This window comes from Bidens hawaiensis, unplaced genomic scaffold (assembly GCF_021521415.1).
Source record: "Bidens hawaiensis isolate Kalapana, Puna unplaced genomic scaffold, B.hawaiensis_p1.1 tig00036348_1, whole genome shotgun sequence".
Taxonomy (NCBI): Eukaryota; Viridiplantae; Streptophyta; class Magnoliopsida; order Asterales; family Asteraceae; genus Bidens; species Bidens hawaiensis.
The window spans coordinates 60,329-81,011 of record NW_027496338.1 but is presented as its reverse complement, the minus strand read 5'-3'; the positions used below and the strand labels follow the sequence as shown (position 1 = coordinate 81,011).

Below are 20,683 nucleotides of genomic sequence, written 5' to 3'. Positions count from 1 at the left end.
AAAGTAGGGTATGATGTGACCAGGGCCGGCTTCGAGAAAGCAAAAAAACTTTTGGGCCGAAGGCAAAAAAATTTTTGTACCTTAAGTAAAAGGAGTATTTTGTTGGGTTTAAACGGTTTAATTTTTATATGGGCTTTGGTTGGTTATAATTTGGGTTGTGTAAAAAACTTTTGAATAAAAGAAGAATTAAACATGTCTCAAGTGAGGTTAGAACCCACAACCTCTTCCTCTTGGTTGTAAGTAATACCTATATGTCACCAGACCAAGCTAGTGGTTATGTAATTGTGTTTAAACATTATATATACATATTGTTTTTAATAAAAATACATATAGTTTTTTTCAAAAAAAAAAAATTCGGGCCTAACGAGGTGTCGGGCTTGTGGCCGTCGACCACCAAGCCACCCCCGAGGGCCGTCCCTGGATGTGACGCTAACGTGGCACTGTAAAGCAAGAATCAAAATGGCATCCATACCATATAGTCTAATCAATGATCAATCGCCATAAAGACGGAATTTTTACAACACTGAGTTTATGTATGCTTCAAAACAAGCCGCACTGAAAGTATTTGTTGTAGTAGTTATTATGGAAATTCATTATTTTTGGGCCAAGGCCCGAGAGATCATTATTTTGAGTAACTTATTTCGGGCTTAAACATTTTGAGCTTAAACGTAACACAAAAAATCAACCCGTGATCGAACTGAAACGTACGAAAAACAAAAAGTGAGAAACCGAAATGGAACGTTTTGTAGAACCATAATTTCAATTTGGTTGGGCGCACTTTTATAATTTTACCTTGAAAACTTGTACAATTATCGTTAGCCACACTCACGAATGATGTAAATACTACTGGCCGTAAGTGATCTGGTTCTCGTAGATGAACTATTCATCTTAAATTTATAACTATACATTTTCGGGAGACATTCAGCTTTGTTAGATGCGATTTTACATTGAGATGCATGTCAAATGTCATTAGAGAGATCACTTACGGCCATATGCATGTCAAATGTCATTAGATTCAATTAGGTAAATTGATCAGGAATGTATATGAATACTAACTATTCTCATTGTTTTCAAAGTTCAAGGACAGAGGTTGCTCGCTGATAGATTCATTTATATTGAATATTTTATTGGACTAAAGCTTCCAGTCAGAACCTACTCAGAATTTCGAGCAGCATTCTCGGTTTCTCATGGAACCCTACCTCTATGTTTATTTTAAGGTGAGCTTATCATTTGTTAATAGAAAGATTCATTTTTGTATCCATTTAAGTTATATTAATGTAATCCGATTATAATGAAAACATATATAATTTCTTTTATTATTCAAATTAGAATTTAAATTATACTTACTTTCATGGGCAGTAACTCTCCAATTAGAATGGTTGACTTTTTAAAGCCAAACTCTTTACTTTACAAACTCAGTTTTGAAATTGTTTTATGATCAAAACAATACTGCTACCATTGTTTAAACAACTTTTTAAAATGCACATAAATTAGAAAATTATTATGTGATCCACCAGAGCCTGTAGCGATCGGTTCATCCCTTGCCGATCGCCGGTCATTACCTACTGTTTAGAGTTTCCATAACTTTTGTGCCCCTTTTGAATTTAGTATGTATATTCCTTTGTTTTTGCCCCATTTGATGCTTTCTTTATCAATAAAATAAGAACATGAATGCAATGAAACCTATACGGTTGAATATATATATGTGTGTGAAACTGGTCAAATTAAAGAACTTGAATTTTGTTTATTTTTACTTTTTCTATATTTGCTTCAGGTACATGAAAAAAACGTTCTCCTTTGTAAAGTTAAGAAAAACATCAGTGATATTTTTAGCAGGTAAATTATCATTTCATCTTTTTTTAATTTTACCCATTTACTCATTAACATGCTGATTGGGTTTTGGGCTATTGCTTAAGGGTATGGGTTTGATGGTAGGATGGAATTAGAATGAGCACATCAGTATAGCTGTTTCTTCTTACCTTGATACAAACATGAAGTCAGGTAGATGGAGTTAATAATTTTCATGTATGTTTCATTCATTTGAATATTGGGCAACACCATCAATAATATATCATTTTTGACATTCAGGTGGTGATCGGAGACAGCAAAGAAGCTGATAAAACAACAGGTCTAGCAACATACTGGATTTTTAAAGGACCACATGTGAAGGTGCATTTTCATTTTTTACTTTATAATAAAATCTTTCTGCCTGAGTCCACTTCAAAATGAGTCCTTGGTTCACCAATATGTAGTTTCAAAATGATCTGATTAGTAGTTGGTTCTTGCTAAGTGGTGGCTGTATAAATTTCAACGTGGTTTTGACCCGTTTTATCCTAACAACAACAGTCATTATGCAACCAATGACTAACATGGATTCCCACACACAATTAGCGGTCATTTTTAACAACTCTATACAATCTAGGGTGGCTAAACGGGTCGTGTTCGCGGGTTTGCAGATCCAACCCGACACAAGCCTGAAAATTTGATATGAACCTGAACCTGAACACGACCCAAACCCGAAAATCATGAAATACACGTGAACCCGAACATGACCCGTTTTACATTTTACATTTTACAACACAACATACAAATTCATATAAAACTCTTTCATTTTAGTTATAAAATATTATGTTACTTTTCTTTTTAGTTTTAAATATTGACATAAAATGCCAAACTAATTTAATCTATTACATAAAACTCATTGTAAAAAATATTATAAAAAATAAATAGAAACTAAGTTTTAACCAGTCAACCAGCGAACTCGCCATCTTGACTGAATTCGACCCCGTTTAGCTAAACGAATTTGCAGGTTCAACCCAAACTGACTCAAAACTGTTTAGACTAAACCCAAACCCGTTAATTTCGTGTTGGGCTTTTGTGTCGTGTCACTTGACAGCCCTAATACCATCCATGAGCAACCATTTAACTGTATATATCAGAGTAAAGGAATCCAAGACTGTATTGTAACTCTTCACATCATGAGGCCATTGATCTTAGATGGAGCAATCATTATCCTTATAAAAATAGATAATCCCCACCATTCTTAAGTTGCAATGGATTCAAACTCTACTGCTATTCTATACCCCACACCACAATTGCCATAAATTACCATATTTTAGCTGCAATGGCTTATATTAATTACATCTGTTTTGTACCAAGTTTTTTAATAAATTGAGTTTTGCGGTTGCAGAATTCAAAAGATAAAAAGGATAGAAGAAAGCTAGAAATAAGGGTTAAGAGAAGCTTTTAGCTCCAGGAAAGCAGAGCCATCCAAGAATTCAAAATTAAATTAGAATCTAGAAAGGGGACACAAATTGAAGCTTGCACATATGTTCAATATTCTCTAGAGGTGGTAAAATGGCTGGGTTGTTTGGTTAACGGGTCACACAGTATGGTATCGATATCATAACGTAATCCAAATTCTAGCTGCAATGCGCGGGGTATTTTACTAATATATGGTCATGTGTCGTAGATATTTATGGTTGTTTGATTGTCTCCTTAATTCTTTTTTAAGAGTTTTGGGAGCGGGGATTCTACCTACTAGTTGATTATTAAAAAACGGAATAATACCCTATTATTCTACCTTCATCTGATTTCAATGTATTAAAATCTTTAAATTGTGCAAAATATATGTTAAAAGAAGTTAATAAAAAATATTTAATATCTTTCTTCTATTGTTAGTGTAAAACGACATGCAAATGTGTACAATCACATGTTTGATTATATAAAATAGTGTTCTATGTACCTGGCGCGTTGCGCTCGGGCAGGTCGATAAAGACCGTGGTAAAACCTAAGCGTTGAGGCAATATGTCAATAAAAATTCAGCCAGTTTCGTTACGTGCGTCACTATACAATGACTAAAACAAAAAAAATTATAGAAATTGAGGTGGACCAATGGGTTGGCATCGGTCGGGAAAACTCGAGCATGGGTAAAACCCCATGTTGACGATCCCTGGGGTTTAGGAGGTGAGCCTACGCAAATTCGGTCAATTTTAGTCACGTTCATTATGGTACCAGAACTTGAACAAAAAAATGAGCATCGGTCGGTTTTCGTTACGTACGTTACAATACTAGAACTAAAACAAAACACAGTGAGTCTACGTGAATTCAATCTATTTCCGCCAGGGACTTTACGGTACCAGAACTTAAAAAAAAAACAAAAACAAAACAGAATGGGCATTTGGTTGGTTTTTGTTACATTTGTTGTAGACCGAAACAAAAACCAAAACAAAAACAAAACAATACAATACAATATATATATATATACACACACACGTCTAGCACCAATAAGGTGCCGTCAAGTGGCCCAATGGGCCCTTGCGGCAGCAAAACTCTTATTTGTTACGATACCGAAACTATAGCAAAAAGGTTAGTAAAACCCGGGCGTTGCGATGATGTGTCAGTAAAACCGGGATGTTGGTAAAACCCGATGTTGAGGCGGTGAGTGAACGCAAATTCGGTCAGTTTCGGTTACCTTCATTACGGTACTGGAACTAAAACAAAAGGGTCGATAAACACGTGCGATTGGTAAAAACCAAGCGATAACAAAAGGGTTGGTAAACCCGTGCGGTTGGTAAAAGCCGAGTGTTGTCGGTCCTAGATGGAGTGTCGACCCAAATTCGGTGGGTATCCATTACATTTGTTATGATATTGAAACGGAAAACAAAAAGAAAAAAATGGCATGAACCAATAGCATTTCATCACTCGGCCCAATCGTAACTAATGCAGCACCAAACTTGTAATTTATACTAAACTAGTGTTGTATCCCGCGCGTTGCGCAGGGCAGCACGTAAAACACCAGCATTGTAACCAGGGAAAAGTCGAGCGATACAACGACTATTTGACGTGAATTCGGCCAGTGTTGTTGTGTTCGTTATGGTAGTGACATTGTTGGTAAAACTTAAGGAATAAAATCCAAAAAATAAGTTATTCAAATAACATATTAAAAAAATAAAATATTTAAATTGACGATTATTTGGTCGGTAAGATCGGACTAGTAAAACCCAAGCGTCGTTGGTCCCGGGCATTTAGGTGGTAACTCAACACGAATTCGGTGGGTTTCGGTTATGGTACCGGAGCCAAAAAAGACATAAAATTGAGGTAGATCATTGGAATGGCGTCAGACGGCATTGGTAAAACTTGAACGTTTTCGGACCTTGCATTGAGGCGTTGAGTTTACGCGAATTTGGCCGGAAATCCGTCACGTTTGCTACAGCACTTAAATTAAAAATAAAAAAACACAATTAGCATCCGGTCAGCTTCCTTTATGTTCGTTAAGATACTGAAACTAAAAAACAAACAACAAAATAAATAAATCAATAAGGTGTCGCCAAATGACACAATGATGACTTAGCGTCACCAAACTTCTTAATTATATCTATTAGATAATAGATAATAGTATAAATTTGTATTATAACAATATAAAATTAATAAGATAGTGCTAACCAAGAAAGAGGAAACATGTAACAAACGTCAAAAATTAATGCATAAACATAAAATCTGCAAACATCCCACGATCTTCACGACATATCCATCTTCCCATGTTCCACAACTATTTTGGTCAACACATTTAACCTGCTACACGTGACACGTGAACAAATTAAGGTAAAGGCAGGAGGAACTAATTAAGCCTCATGGATGACAATAGCGTTTCCCACACACATATAATGACTTGCAAACTTGCACGTGAAGCACTTAAAGATCATATCTTGTAATTCTCTATCACAAACATTGCATTGCTCATCATAATTCGTCCCTTGTACAAAGGTGACAGGGTGCGGGTGTTCTTCGGTCTTATATCTTCCTCCAAACTTAACATTGAAAAATTCAAAGATAGATTCCTTGAACCTGGAATCTGCAGAGCGCTCACATTGATGTTTTACAGGGGCGCAAGCAGTGTGCATAGACGACGCACACATGCTGCAATGATAGAACCACCGGTTCGGGTCTAATTCTTTCTCACAAATCTCACAAAAGTAATCGCCACTATGGTTCTCAGCTGGATAGTATCTCAGATTGAGTGCATGTTTATCGTACTTGTGCTTAATCGTTCGAGGTAATAACAAAGCACACTTCGTATGCAGATAGAAATCACAAGTGGGACAATGGAATCCCGTAGTATCTTTCCACCACGACCACCGACATGCCTTACATTCATTTGTATGTGGTGAAGCTTTAAATCTTAGGAGATGATTAGGGTGAGCGTCATGTGTGATTTCATCAGGTATGAAGCCACAATTTATATCCACGTAATATTTGCAATGCTTGCATCCATATGCGAAACCGTTGCAATATAAAAAACAAATTTTACATCTAAACACACCCAAAAACTTTCCTGGGATCTTTGGTAGTAGAACAAGTGTATGCTCTGGATGGCCGTGATAGTCTTGTATTTGAGAGGGTAGCCTAGTGCACCACTCATGAAGAACAAAATCACAATGATGTTGGGAACACTTGTAAAACGGCACGTCGGTGATTGGTCTCACGCATCCATTACATAGTAGTTCCACACTTTTCATGGGATCATGAAGAGGAACTGGCACATTAAGGAGCGTGTCAAAAAGAATCAGCGGGTGTGGATGACAAAACATTTCACCATCAATCTTCCTTTTAATAACTAATTCACCTTTGTTGATCAAATGGTGCATTAGAAGGTTGACACTCTCATCAGGAAATGGACAGCGAATTAGATTAGGATGATCCTCGTCTTTGAAATTTTTGTGAGTTTTGCCCCAACCTAATTAGTGAATCACATATTAAAAGTTAAACTTAAATTGACAAGCGCGATATCTAGTATTAAAAAGAAAAGCATAATTTCTCACCCGCAGGCATCAAGATAGAAGTCATAAATGCCTCTTTCCTTGAAGTCGCACAATCAACATGGACGTAATATCGGCATTTTTCGCATCTGTAATGCCACAAGTAAGAACTGTTAAGTAGTCCGTGAGAATCGAATTCTTTCTCACAAACTCTGCATTGGGGAAAGAATCTGTCTCTCATTTCAATAAAAGGAAAGGAATAGGCAATGGCAAGTAAATGAGAATGACTAAAACTTCCATTTGTAGACTGTTGGATAAGTAATTTGGATGGAAGCAAAGCACAGTCCAAGTGGATCCTGAAACCAAAACAAGTGATACAATGGTAGAAGGTTCCACTATGTTCATTACCACAAGCGTTACAACAACCTAATGTCATCCTACTCGAATAGCGTTGTAGTTGGTGAGGGTGACTTGGGTGCTCCATCTTTTGTTCGGACATAGTAGCACAGATTATGTCCATATAGAATTTACATATGGAACAGTAGTACTTGTAGAACTCTTTTTCTCTCTCAAGTTGGCATATAGCACACTTCCATTTTACATTGTACTCGGTATATCTCACCAAGGTAAGATCGTGGTCAGGATGTAATGGGTGGTTTTGTTGGGTTTTAGGAAGTTGCGCACAGAATTTGTGTAGGGAATAGTCACACTCTTTGCAGGAGTAGTAACATATATGAAATGAATAGATCTCTTCCTCACACATCTCGCACTTGACAACATGGGGTCCTTCCACCACGCTATCATCTTTATATTCATCTTCATCTTCATCTTCATCTTCCTTGTCAGAGTTTTCGTTGTCGTGGTCAGGCTGCAATTGGACCAGGTGTAACAAATGCTCATGACTAAAGTGTTGAAGCTGCTCCATTACAACTACATAAAATAAAATTTATGTGTTATACAAAAATCATATGACCACAAATATCTTCACATTTAAAGATCTCAAGCTTCAACACAAGTATTTGGGTTGTCCAAATGAGGTATATTTCTCAAGTAATGCATAAATCTATGAAAACAAGACTGCTTTATATCAATACACATTAAATATGCCATACAAACTTTCACTTCACTTTTCATTTAACCATAACCAAATGAAACTTGATGCTCATAGAAAAATAGTTGGTGGATATAAAATTAAAAAATAAATGAATATAAATTATCATTTCTGAAAAAGAAGTCAAACGTTGGTTCTGTAATAAAGGGTGGTGTTCTCTTCCATCTTTCAATTGAATACAAATCAAGTAATTTCCAACTTTTTCAAAGAAGAATTAGAATTATCAAATGCCATTAAAATATCATACAACTAAAATATAAATAATAAACAGATTTATTCTTTTCTATTGAAAAATTTTGATGTTTGACTTCAACTAGAATATATTGTTATGATAATGAGCTGTTAAGAATATAAAAGTAAGTTAAAAATGAACCTTAAACCATAATTCCAACACACTCCATGTTTAGGTATGTCCCACATGCAATAGGATACGTGCTATGACATGTCCCACCTATATGCGGCTACGAGCCAAGGCACTAGGTACGCCTAGGCGGATATTTTTATCCAAAACCCAAAACCTGACCCGAATCTAAAGTCACTCGAACCCGAAATAGAGAATACTCGAACCCGACAACCCAAACCTTAAATTGGTCCGGTCAGCTTTTTTCAACAAAAAAACCAAACAACCCGACCCGACTGAACAATCCGAACATTTATTGTCTATTTCTTATAGATGCGTTTTGGTTTGGAGTTATTAGTATTTTGAAATATTAATTTTTGAGACTTTTGAGCATTATCATATCAAATCGTCAAAGATGTTTGAATTTTAATGATAGTTCTTTATGAGCACAATGAATTTTGATGATACACTGTGTAGAAAACATTTTTTTTCAATTTTACGTCTAAACCCAAAAAACCAATGTTTTAAAAGCCGGTACATACCGCCGGTTGAACCGGTTATATCAGATTTTCATAAGACAACCGGTATTTAGAACCCGGTATTTTTGGGCGGTTTGCTAGAACATCGTACCGTCGGTTTTTAAAAAAAATACCGGGTTTAAACCGGCAACTGGTTTAAATCCAAGAGATTTTTGATATTTTTTACGACCCATATTTTAAAAAATGACTTTTAGCATAGCGGATAAAATTGAAACGAGCAAACACAGTTAACGACGATTCGTTAATCAATCAATTTTGTCTCATGCAAATCTAATGTTGGTTTATTTACATTATTTGTAATTGACTAATTTCGTATACAAAGTTCAAACTTTCTATCTTACTCGACCATTGTTCATGTGTGATATTTGGTTCAAGTGTGATGTTTATTAATGTACTTTTGGGTTATTTTTGAGTTTAAATTGTATTTATATGGAATTAAAGGTAAATTATTCAACCCGGTTGAACCTTCCGGTACATTCCGGTTCAACCGTTTGTACAAATTTTGAACTAAATCCAATACGAGTAAAGTACCGGTTTTTAAAACATTGCAAAAAACCAACAAACCAACCCGAACCCGAACAATCTGAGTCCAACCAACCAGAACTTTAAATTGGTCTGTTATCGGGTCATTTTTTCCTAGCAAAAAGCCCAAAAAAACCCGAAGAACGCCCTAGGTACACTACACCCCATAATCATCCTAGTATGATGTTGATTTTGAATATAGGTTCGACACACTGACTTAAAGCATTATTGTCAAAAAATACATATACAATCCGCTTTCCCTACACCTTATGTTTCTTTCATTTCCAAATTAATTCCATTATCTAAATATTAATCATCAAACTAGTAAAACTATAATAACTAGAAGAATGAGAGACATACCTACAATGTAGTATTCCAGAAGAAGCTTCTTCCTTAAATCAACAAATTGGATATGGAAATTGTAAAAAGAAGAGAATGATAGATGTTTAGCGAATGAAGACAACAACTGAATGGAAGAATAAATAGAGTGGTGATTAAGAAAAGGAGATTCTTGGAGTAGTGAAATGGAAAACAATAACTTACTTTTGTGAACAATAAGGAACTACTTTCAACCAATCTGATAATTATATCAGATTGGTTGAAAGTAGTTCCTTATTGTTCACAAAAGTAAGTTATTGTTTTCCATTTCACTACTCCAAGAATCTCCTTTTCTTAATCACCACTCTATTTAACCATCATTACAAACAACTTTTGTTAGATCATAAGTATCTATGTTGCATTGTTGTGTGATATAGTCGTATAAGTGTGTGTATGTGGATCATGATGGAAGTGATATAGCAAAATTTACCAAATGAGCCATCATTGTTAGTTTCATCATGGATCAAGTTGTGATAAAAGTTTTCATATTCTTACGGTATAATAAAACATTAAAACAATATGACAAGATGTAAATAAAAAGAGTTACACCAGCACATGATTATTATGTTAGCCCTTGACCACAAAGGAGCTATTTTGGGTGAAGAGCAGCTCGATCGAGTATGTTGCTATTATGATATTCAATGCGAAATAAACAATATGATTGCCGGAATTTTTAAGATTGTCAAATGGTAAATCAAGAATCTGGTTTTGTTTATACCAAATTCCGTTAAAAAAAAAGACGAAAACGCCCTTTTGTAAGACAAAAATGCACTTGAACTAGCTTATTAAAAAGCGGTAATTATAATTATTAAAAAAAAAAACTATGGCGGGTCGTTTTACAATGTTTCAGCATGGTTGGGCTATGGTATGTCTAGGTTTGTTTACCACAGTCTTGGTTTTAAAAGGTGTAAGACGCTTCAAAACACTTAAGTCTGCGCTAGGTGAATGCAAGAGCCATATACGAGAATTGTTCAATATTTTCAAAATACTTATGCATTAATGATTTAATGAGATAGCGGGTAGGCGGTTTTGCAACAGCACGTCACACTTAATTGTTATATCTTCTAGGCTCTAGCAATGATACTATAATCACAACAGCTATATTTGTAGTACAACAGAGTGAACCTGCTGGATGCATTTTTATATTTATGGCCATATTAGTATTGCTTACAAAGGCTATATATTGTAGTCTGTATATTGATTGCAATATTTACCAGCAAATGGGTCACATCTACTGATTTTTTAAACTAAACATGTAACTGGACAAAGACATAAAAGCTATAAAATCACTATATATCTTTGCTTACAAACGATTTACGAACAAAACAACATAACATGTCAAGAACTCACATTTGTTTAGAAACAAACTCTACAATGTACATTTTTCTTTATTTCTTCACCTTTTACTTTCAAAAGGTTAAAAAATGGTATGCACGCTAAAAAAAACACAACTTTAACTCTCTGGCACAGGATTCACCTGTTCTTGAGGACTTGGTAATTGGTCGTTTTCCTCGGTTATTGGGTCATTAGCAACCGTATCGAAAGACGGTTATATCGGGATCCACAAAGTATTCGCCTTTTTTGAAGACACAGAAGGCAGTGTGCGACACAACCATGAGTCTGATGGTTTTTTTGGCAGTGGCGGTGGAGCAGGGTTCTCGAAAGACTTAGTATCATAACCTTTCAGTTTCAGGTTACCTTTAACATCATCATCAAACCATTCTGATTCATAATCAAAACCTTTGCACTTACTGGTTTTCATATCATGTTTTGATTCATCAGACTCCAAAGGTTCACTGAAGCTGGATTGAGGTTTTGTACACGATGGCATTGAGTTTTCTTTTGGAGATTCGGCTACATAAACAGTATCGACATAAAGTGTCTTCTCAAATATAGAATCTTGACTGTCTGTTTCTGTAATTTCACTTATCTTCTTCTTATCAGCTAGTAGTTCTCTAAAGCTTGTACCCTTTTTCTTTGAGCTTGAATCACTCTGTTCCGAAACAGTAGATTGAATCGACCCGCTGTGATCAACTGAAATCAACGGTCCTTGCAGACGGTTGTAGAGCTTTGATCCTTCTAAGTTTGCAGGTTCACTGGATTCTATCTTCAAAACATTACTCCATGATCTATGCTTATATTCACCACTCCTTGCAGGCTAAGATAAATAGATTAAAAACATTTGATTAGTATCTATTAGTTAAATTAATAGTTAAATAACCGATTATGTAAGAAAAGATTCTAAGATACCTCACTAACAGTTTCTCTGAAAGAACAACTCGAAGAACAGCTTGCTTGAGTTCTACATGCAGAAAAAATCGGTAATTTGGCCTTAATACACGCTCCATTAGCAGAGCGAAAACGTGGAATTAATCCACAAAACTTAGATGATTTAGGTCCATGTTCACGGTACTCATAATCACTGTCATAATCATCTTCTTCACCATTATGATTATTATCCATATTCACTGATTTCTTCTCTTTAACAGCTATTTTCTTGGGAGTAAGTTGAGGTGCATCAGAAGCCATTGCTCTTGCAGCAGGAAGAAACCGACTCAACATGAAATCCTTCACTTTCAGGTCGGCCCGAATGAGCCCAGACGGCTTCACATCCGACCCAGTTCCACCTAAACCACTTGAACTACAATTATTGAACGATGTTCCGCCCGATGAAGGCGTATCAAGTGCATCTATACACGCTTCACCACTATCATTATTATCTTCTTCAGCATCATTCGGAGAACCAGAACTTTGTTCCTTGGTTGATTTTGAACATTCTGGTTTACTTATCTTATTCCTACGCTTAAACAACCTCGCTGCAGGAACCTTCGGGCTTCCAACGATCTGAATCTGCTTATTGTTTTCACTCTTGGGCCTTCCTGGACTGTGTTCCCACCCGAAAGGAACACTTCCTGACTTCACCTTAGTCTTTGATGTTGATCCACTTTTACAAGATTCTATCGGAGATCTAACCGGAATCTGACTTTCATTCTTTCTGTTTTCAATCTTCCGGGAGGATGAGATCGACGAGAATCGCCTCACCGACAGAAGTGGCCGGTTAATATTCAATCCGTTATTCTCCATTATACAAACAGTTTAATCAAATTTACTGCATCAAAAGACAAGTTCATTATTACATTATTCATTATTATGTTGCCTTGTCAAAGATATAGTCCAATATAGAGATGCAAATCTTAACCAGTTAACCGAACCAAGACAGGAAACCGAAACCAATTATTCAACCGGTACAGTAGAAACCGGTTAGTAGCTGACTGAAACCCATTTTTAGGATCCGGTTTGGACTTTTGAGACAGGAACCTATTTGTAACAGGTTAACCGATTATAAGTCAATACGGTTAATGCTAATAAGGCTAATTTTAATAAGTTAAGGTTAAATTCAATAGCTTATTACTGGTTAACAGGTTAATAACCGAACCGAACCAGTTGACCGTTTGACCAATAACCGGTTAACCAAACAGAAACCAGTATTAACCGCTACAGTAGAAATCGGTTAGTAACCGATTCAAACCAGTTTCTAGGATCCAGTTTGGACTTTTGAGACAGGAACCGATTTGTAACGGGTTAACCAATTATAAGCCAATGCAGTTAATGTCAATAAGGCAAATTTTAATAAGTTAAGGTTAAATTCAATAGCTTATTACTGGTTAACAGGTTAATAACCGAAGCGAACTGGTTGACCGCTTGACCAACAATCGGTTAACTAAACAGAAACCAGTATTAGCCGGTACAGTAGAAACCAGTTAGTAACCGATTAAAAACCGAAACCAGTTAACCGAACATAAAAAGTCTATACAAGTAATGTTAATAAGGCTAATTTCAATGGGTTATTACCAGTTAACCGGCTAATAAACGTATCTAACCGAACTGGTTGACCATTGGTTAATCTCTAATTTATGAGTTGAATCGTTTCTTGTATCAATTCTTTTGCTAATTTAGAGTTTGAAGCAGTGAAACCCTAATTATCCGTGATCATAAACCCTAATTAGTAATTACATTCAATTCCAAACATTCTAACCACAAATTACTTGAAATTAACAGAAACAAGACTTAATAACCGATCAAATAATATAAGTTATGCATTACAGATCATAATAAACGAAGTAATTAGGGTTTGATCGAAGCGTTACCGTAAAATTGTGAAGATCTTGAGTCAAGAACTGGTGTGTGTGTGTGGTGGAATGAAGAGAGAATGAATTGAATTGAATTGAATGTATATGTGTTGGTTGTTTGCAGTGATTGAGTGTGTGTGATTATATGCAGAATGTGTTGGTTGAAGAAGAAGATGATATTATTATTATTATTATTATTATGAGCATGAATATGTTCAGGCTTTATTTAAAACAAGTGAGTGTGTGTGTGCAGTTGGAGTTCCCGCCTTAATATAGGTAAATTTGAAAAAATATAAAAAGAAAAAAAAAACATTGTGTAATTTAATAAATAATTACAAAAATGTATTGATAACTATATATATATTTTTTATTTTATTTTTATTTTTTAAAAAGCCATATATATTAAAAAAAACAAAGAGTAACCAATTACAAAAGGCAGGTAGCCTGAAAAAGGGAAAAGCTAAACAACAAAGATTATAAAAAGAAATTAGCGAAATGAAACTGACACCACTTCTCCCGGTCGAGACTAATACTTTTGTTCCTTTGTTTGACTCATAAGAAAGACATCGATTTGATTTCATAAGAAAAGTTACTGGCCCAGAAACAGAATGATCAGTTGCAGTGTTGAACTTTACATCCGGCCGCCCAAAGAGACAGCGAGTCTCCTTTTATGTTTTACAAACAACAAAATCTTTATCTACCGATTAATCCGTTACAAAATGTTAATACTCACCACATTTCTACTTACCTACAAGCACAGACTATTCTTCATTGTCAAAAGTCAGACAAAAATGTCGATTCTAACATGCTCACCGCAACACAGATTCCTTTACAAACGAACGACCATCCACACTGCAACAGAAAATGTCGAAACAAGTATTATCGGTTATATTAGCAAAGAATAAGGTTCTATAAACTATTTAGAATGAGTAACTCACTTGTATTCAAGATGAATATTAATGCACCGAAAGTTATCTAAGCATTGTGTTATTGTAACACCGCTGTCAATAACATGATCCTGCTCCACATCTATCGGATCATAGGAGTACACCATCGTCTGTCAAAATTTAAAAAAAAAAATTAGTAATCAGTACAAAAAACAGTGAATAAACCAAGTGGCCATTTTGGCCCGTTTACTTATGAATGGGCCGATTTGTCGCATACACCTGTTGCCAATGCGTAGGAGGATCCTCGGGTGCAGTAGAAAGTACAAGTACATCATCAGGATTGGCTTGTTTCCTCCGATAACTACCAGAAGGCTTTGTTTCGGCTGACTCCTCAACAGTTATAAGCGCTCGGGTCCACCAAACTTAACGTCAAACCGAAATGCAAACCCATGGAAAGGAGCTGAAATAAAATAATATTAATATTCAAACAACTGCCAAATTAAGTTATCACAATATAAACAAAGGACTTTACCTCCAATCATAGATTGAAACTTAAAGTTTGATGTCACTGATTCTGCTTCTTTTTCTGTGACTGTATAACAATCCACATGCTTTACCTGGTTCCACCAAAATCAAAATTTATAATATATGAAAATAATATTAGTTTCTAGAATTGAAAATAGGTACCAAATGAGGCCATGTAAGAACATTTTCTCCACTGATTGTCTCTACAGATGGCACCTCGAACGCACAACGTTTTGCTACTTGCATTATTGGAGACACTGCAATATATATGAAATTATTAATATTACACATACATGAGGTTGGTAAGTTAAACTCAGATTTATCTTTTTAACTCACTGTCAATCCCATAGACATTCCGCCAGAAATCAACACTTTCTGCATATCGATCGGGATTTGTAACAGGGGCCATGTATAGCTGCAGAAATGCAAGTAAAAAGTATTAAAATTTATAAAAGATCAGCTTAATCATATTGTTTAAAAGCTATAAATGTTGACAATAATGTAGAAATTAGGTGAACTATACAATTGCATTTGAAGGAAGAATAAGGCCGCCAGGTTTTAACCAGCGGTCTCTGGCAACAATAACACTCCTAAGCATGCTCTACAATACAAAAAATGGAAAGTATAAAAGAAATAATAGATAAAAAAATATGATTAATAACTTGGGAAATGAATAATAAATAAACAATCACCTCATAGAAAAGCATATAACCCATCCACTCAGAAACCATAACATCAACCTTTTCATCAATTTGAACGTGCTGCATTAAGAGAATATGATATCAAAATTTGGATGACAAAAAAATTTAAAAACTTATAATCACAATTTATGTGCCTCCATACGTTCTTGTAAAACAACGATTATGTCAGAGAGATTATTTGCCTTGACAATTTCCTTTGCCTATTTCAATATTTGAATATAGATAAGACTAAAATATGATGGAAACGTCATTAACAGCATGATACAAACTGCTAGAAGTGGCAAGACATACATGATTCGCTATATCACTGGCATCCACTGCATAAACCTGGTAAAAATATAGTCAATGCAGAAAAAAGTTTATAAGTTACAATATTTCTTGCCATAAAATTTATAAAAGCTCCTGAAGAATTTAATCATTTCAAATATAATCACTCGTCAAAAAACTTACTCGTCTTGCTCCTGCTTGAGCACAAAATATTGAGAGGATGCCTGTACCACAGCCAACATCTAAAACAACCTATAATACAAGCAATTAAAATAAACATAATATATTAAAATGGGCAAACAAAAGAAGCTGAAATGACCTAAATATCACTGTTAAAATGCAAACAATAGTCAAGACTGCTCTCACATCCATAATATTATGGTTTACCAAAATGTTAAATAATTATATTATGCATGTGCTTTCTTCAATGTAACATGAGCACAAGAGAGCATCATGTTATCCTACAATCTGATAAGTTCTTTAATTAAATATTTCAAACTATTAATAGAAATTCAATATTAAAACTGATCAAGGCTCTAAAACTATAAAAACTTGAGTATTTTCTTACTTTGCCTTCAATAAGACTCTGATGATGTATAATAGCATTCCTGTAAGCTTCTGTCCTCACATGATCCTGCAGAATGAAATTAATTAGACATGCAGAATGCAGTGTAAAGAATCCAACATTATGCCAAACTGCTACAACTACAAGTACAAAATGCAGAAATTGTGTAATCTAGAATTATTTATTGGTTAAAAAGTCATAACTCAAAGTATATCCTCTACAATTATACATAGCCAGATTTGATCAAGCAACTGTCACAAGTCACAACATGCTGAAATCTTCATACCTAATGCAAGAAGCAGAACCAAAACTATATAGTTCTATGCATCTTTGTTAATACACACATGGTTACAAATTCAGTGCCAAGAAACCAACACTATGACAAAAACACTGGAGAAAATTATATATTGCTTGAAAAGTCATACCTGAAATTGTACAGTCTACAGCTATGCATAACCAAATTTAATCAAAGAAACTTGTTGATACTCTTAATAGATCATATAATTTTACTCATTATTGATAATATACCCATTATTTATATGACAACAAAACTATGAACATGTGATACAAATTTTTAGAAACATAATTTTTTACTGGACACTATGGTTTCAATGCCAACAAGTTGTTATCTGAAATCACAAATCAATTACCAGAACATTTTATGAACCCTAAACACGAACTTTGACTGCTATGTGGCGAGAAACGAGATAGGGATACCAAAAGCATAAGATTAACAACGAATTGCAGAAGTACCTTGATCATCTCTCCATGTACAAAACAAGAATCTAAGATCATATACTTATTATTGATAATTTGATAGTGCATACATGGTTACACATCCTAATTACATTCATTATTATAATGACAACAAAACTATGAACATGTAATACAAATTATCTAACAGTTGAGGTTATACTTGGCAGAATAAAGAGCCGTTACAAGGATCCTTAACTGTTAGATGCATACATTTTTTTATTTTTACAGGACACTAAATTGCACCAATACATTCATCATGATTTCAGTGACAACAAGCTGTTATCTAAAATCACAAATCCTCCACATAGCAGAAATTTTATGAACCCAAAACACGAACTTTGACCGCTATGTGAAGCAACAGAAAGAACACCGATTAATCATAAAAGAAATCAATAATGCAGGCAGATAAATCACAGAAAAAACTTCTACTCACTGTACACCAATAATATTTTGATACTCTTACTAGAACATATACTTCTACTCATTATTATTATTACACACATTGTTACACATTCTAGATACACTAACTTACAATAAACCACAACAATAACATAATAATAATAATAATAATAATAATAATAATAATAATAATAAGAGTACGTACCTTGATCATGTCTTCATGAGTTCCAACGTGCGCGTACGAGTGAAAGTAAGCGCTCTCATAATCGACACGAGGCGGCGGTGCGACTACAAACCGTGGATCCGGAACGATAGTCCTACGTGGCCGGCGAGATGACTTACGTGCAGGCCTCCTGCCGCCGCCGCCGCTGTCGCAGAGCTGGCGGCTGTTGCTGTTGTTGTTGTCGTCACCGGGACAGCCACCGAGCTGGTGGTTGTTGCTATTGCTGTTGTTGTTGTTGTTATCGTCACCGGAGCTGCCGCCCGGTGTTGACGTTGATCCTTGACCTTCCATGGCGTTCGGTTTCGAGTTACGTGTAAACGGTTAGTAACTAACTGACTGACTAACTGCTTTGGTGTGTAGGTGTAACTGACTAATGGTGGTGGGACCAGTTGATATATGAGGTGTGATATGATGTGATATAAACTGATTTAACGGAAATTGTAACGGAAAGATATGGTGACAGAACGAAATGAAATGGAATAAACGTATGGAGAAAACCATAACAACGAGCGTGCGGTGGAGTGGTAAGGAGTCAATGGCCCATGTTTAATTCATGCCTCAAACATTTAGTTTCAGGGTTCCAGTTTAGTATTGGTACACTCATTTATCGTTAGACCTGAGATATATATTAGAACTTTCGTTTACTATAGGCTATTTTTTGATCAGTGTCAATCACTGTCGCGTAACTGCCAGTTATAAAGGCATTGGTTGGGAATAATCTGAAGTTCAGTAAGAGTTGTATGTAATTAGATGGGATTCACTAGGGTGATGGTGAGATGTTGGATGAGTAGGTAGTGTTTACTAATTAGATCATTAAATTGAACAAGTTTTAACTCATTGCATTGTCGTGCATTCGAATGAGTGTTCACGGAAGCTGGAATTAAGTAAGGGTTCACCGGATGAAATGGAATAGACGTACCGAGAAAATTACTGTTGTTGTTGTCGTTGTCGTAATAATGGAACGGTTGAGTTTTCTTTTAACTGAAAATCGTAAATTACGGTTCTGTTCGGTTCAGCTTATACGGTTTTGTAAAAATCGCTAGTCGCTAGTCTGGCAATTGGGTGGAGATTGACGATTAATCGGTATTTATCAGGACTAATCGGGATCAACCAGGATTAATCCACATTTGATCAGGATTAAGGCTATCATGTATTGATGCCGGATTGCCGCTAAGGAGCTGGCCTGGCGACCGGTGCCGGCAGCAAACACCGCCCCGGGCTAGTTGGTGCCGCCCGGCGATGAGAATTTTATGGAAAATTCACCACCCCAAAATGTCGCTAGGATTCTTCCTTGCAGTCTTACACAATTATTCAATAGTTTTTTGTTGAAATTTTTAGAAAAATAATAGAGGAAGAAGAATATAGAGACGGGCAGTATATAATTTTAGGTTATTATTTTTTTTCAAATAAACAGGTATGGAGATGAATAGATGATGGCTGCGTTTATGAAGGGGATGATGATTAAACTTTTTTTTTTTGTTTTTTTTTTCATAATTGGGCTTCTTTTTTTTTCAGAATTGGGCTTATATCCAGTTATTAGTTTCAACCATTAACCACTAAAATTCGGTTATGAAAGACATTGTGTTTAACTGATAAATGTGATTTATTTTTAATTTTAGTTATATTAAATTAATTTTAGTAATATAAATATTATTATTTTATTAGTAGTAGAAATATTATTATTTTATTTGGAAAGTGATGAATTGGTAAATTGGTGTCAATTTCCATGATATTGTAGAAGAAAATGAAATAAAGTAGGGTATGATGTGACCAGGGCCGGCTTCGAGAAAGCAAAAAAACTTTTGGGCCGAAGGAAAAAAAATTTTTGTACCTTAAGTAAAAGGAGTATTTTGTTGGGTTTAAACGGTTTAATTTTTATATGGGCTTTGGTTGGTTATAATTTGGGTTGTGTAAAAAACTTTTGAATAAAAGAAGAATTAAACATGTCTCAAGTGAGTTTAGAACCCACAACCTCTTCCTCTTGGTTGTAAGTAATACCTATTTGTCACCAGACCAAGCTAGTGGTTATGTAATTGTGTTTAAACATTATATATACATATTGTTTTTAATAAAAATACATATAGTTTTTTTCAAAAAAAAAAAATTCGGGCCTAACGAGGTGTCGGGCTTGTGGCCGTCGACCACCAAGCCACCCCCGAGGGCCGTCCCTGGATGTGACGCTAACGTGGCACTGTAAAGCAAGAATCAAAATGGCATCCATACCATATAGTCTAATCAATGATCAATCGCCATAAAGACGGAATTTTTACAACACTGAGTTTATGTATGCTTCAAAACAAGCCGCACTGAAAGTTTTTGTTGTAGTAGTTGTTATGGAAATTCATTATTTTTGGGCCAAGGCCCGAGAGATCATTATTTTGAGTAACTTACTTCGGCTTAAACATTTTGAGCTTAAACGTAACACAAAAAATCAACCCGTGATCGAACTGAAACGTACGAAAAACAAAAAGTGAGAAACCGAAATGGAACGTTTTGTAGAACCATAATTTCAATTTGGTTGGGCGCACTTTTATAATTTTACCTTGAAAACTCGTACAATTATCGTTAGCCACACTCACGAA

General features: G+C 35.2%; 1 pseudogene; it reads right to left on the bottom strand.

Moving 5' to 3' along the window:
- Window positions 1-14,587: 14,587 nt before the first annotated feature.
- LOC143588375 (putative protein arginine N-methyltransferase 6) lies at window positions 14,588-18,392 on the bottom strand (annotated as a pseudogene).
- Window positions 18,393-20,683: the final 2,291 nt, after the last annotated feature.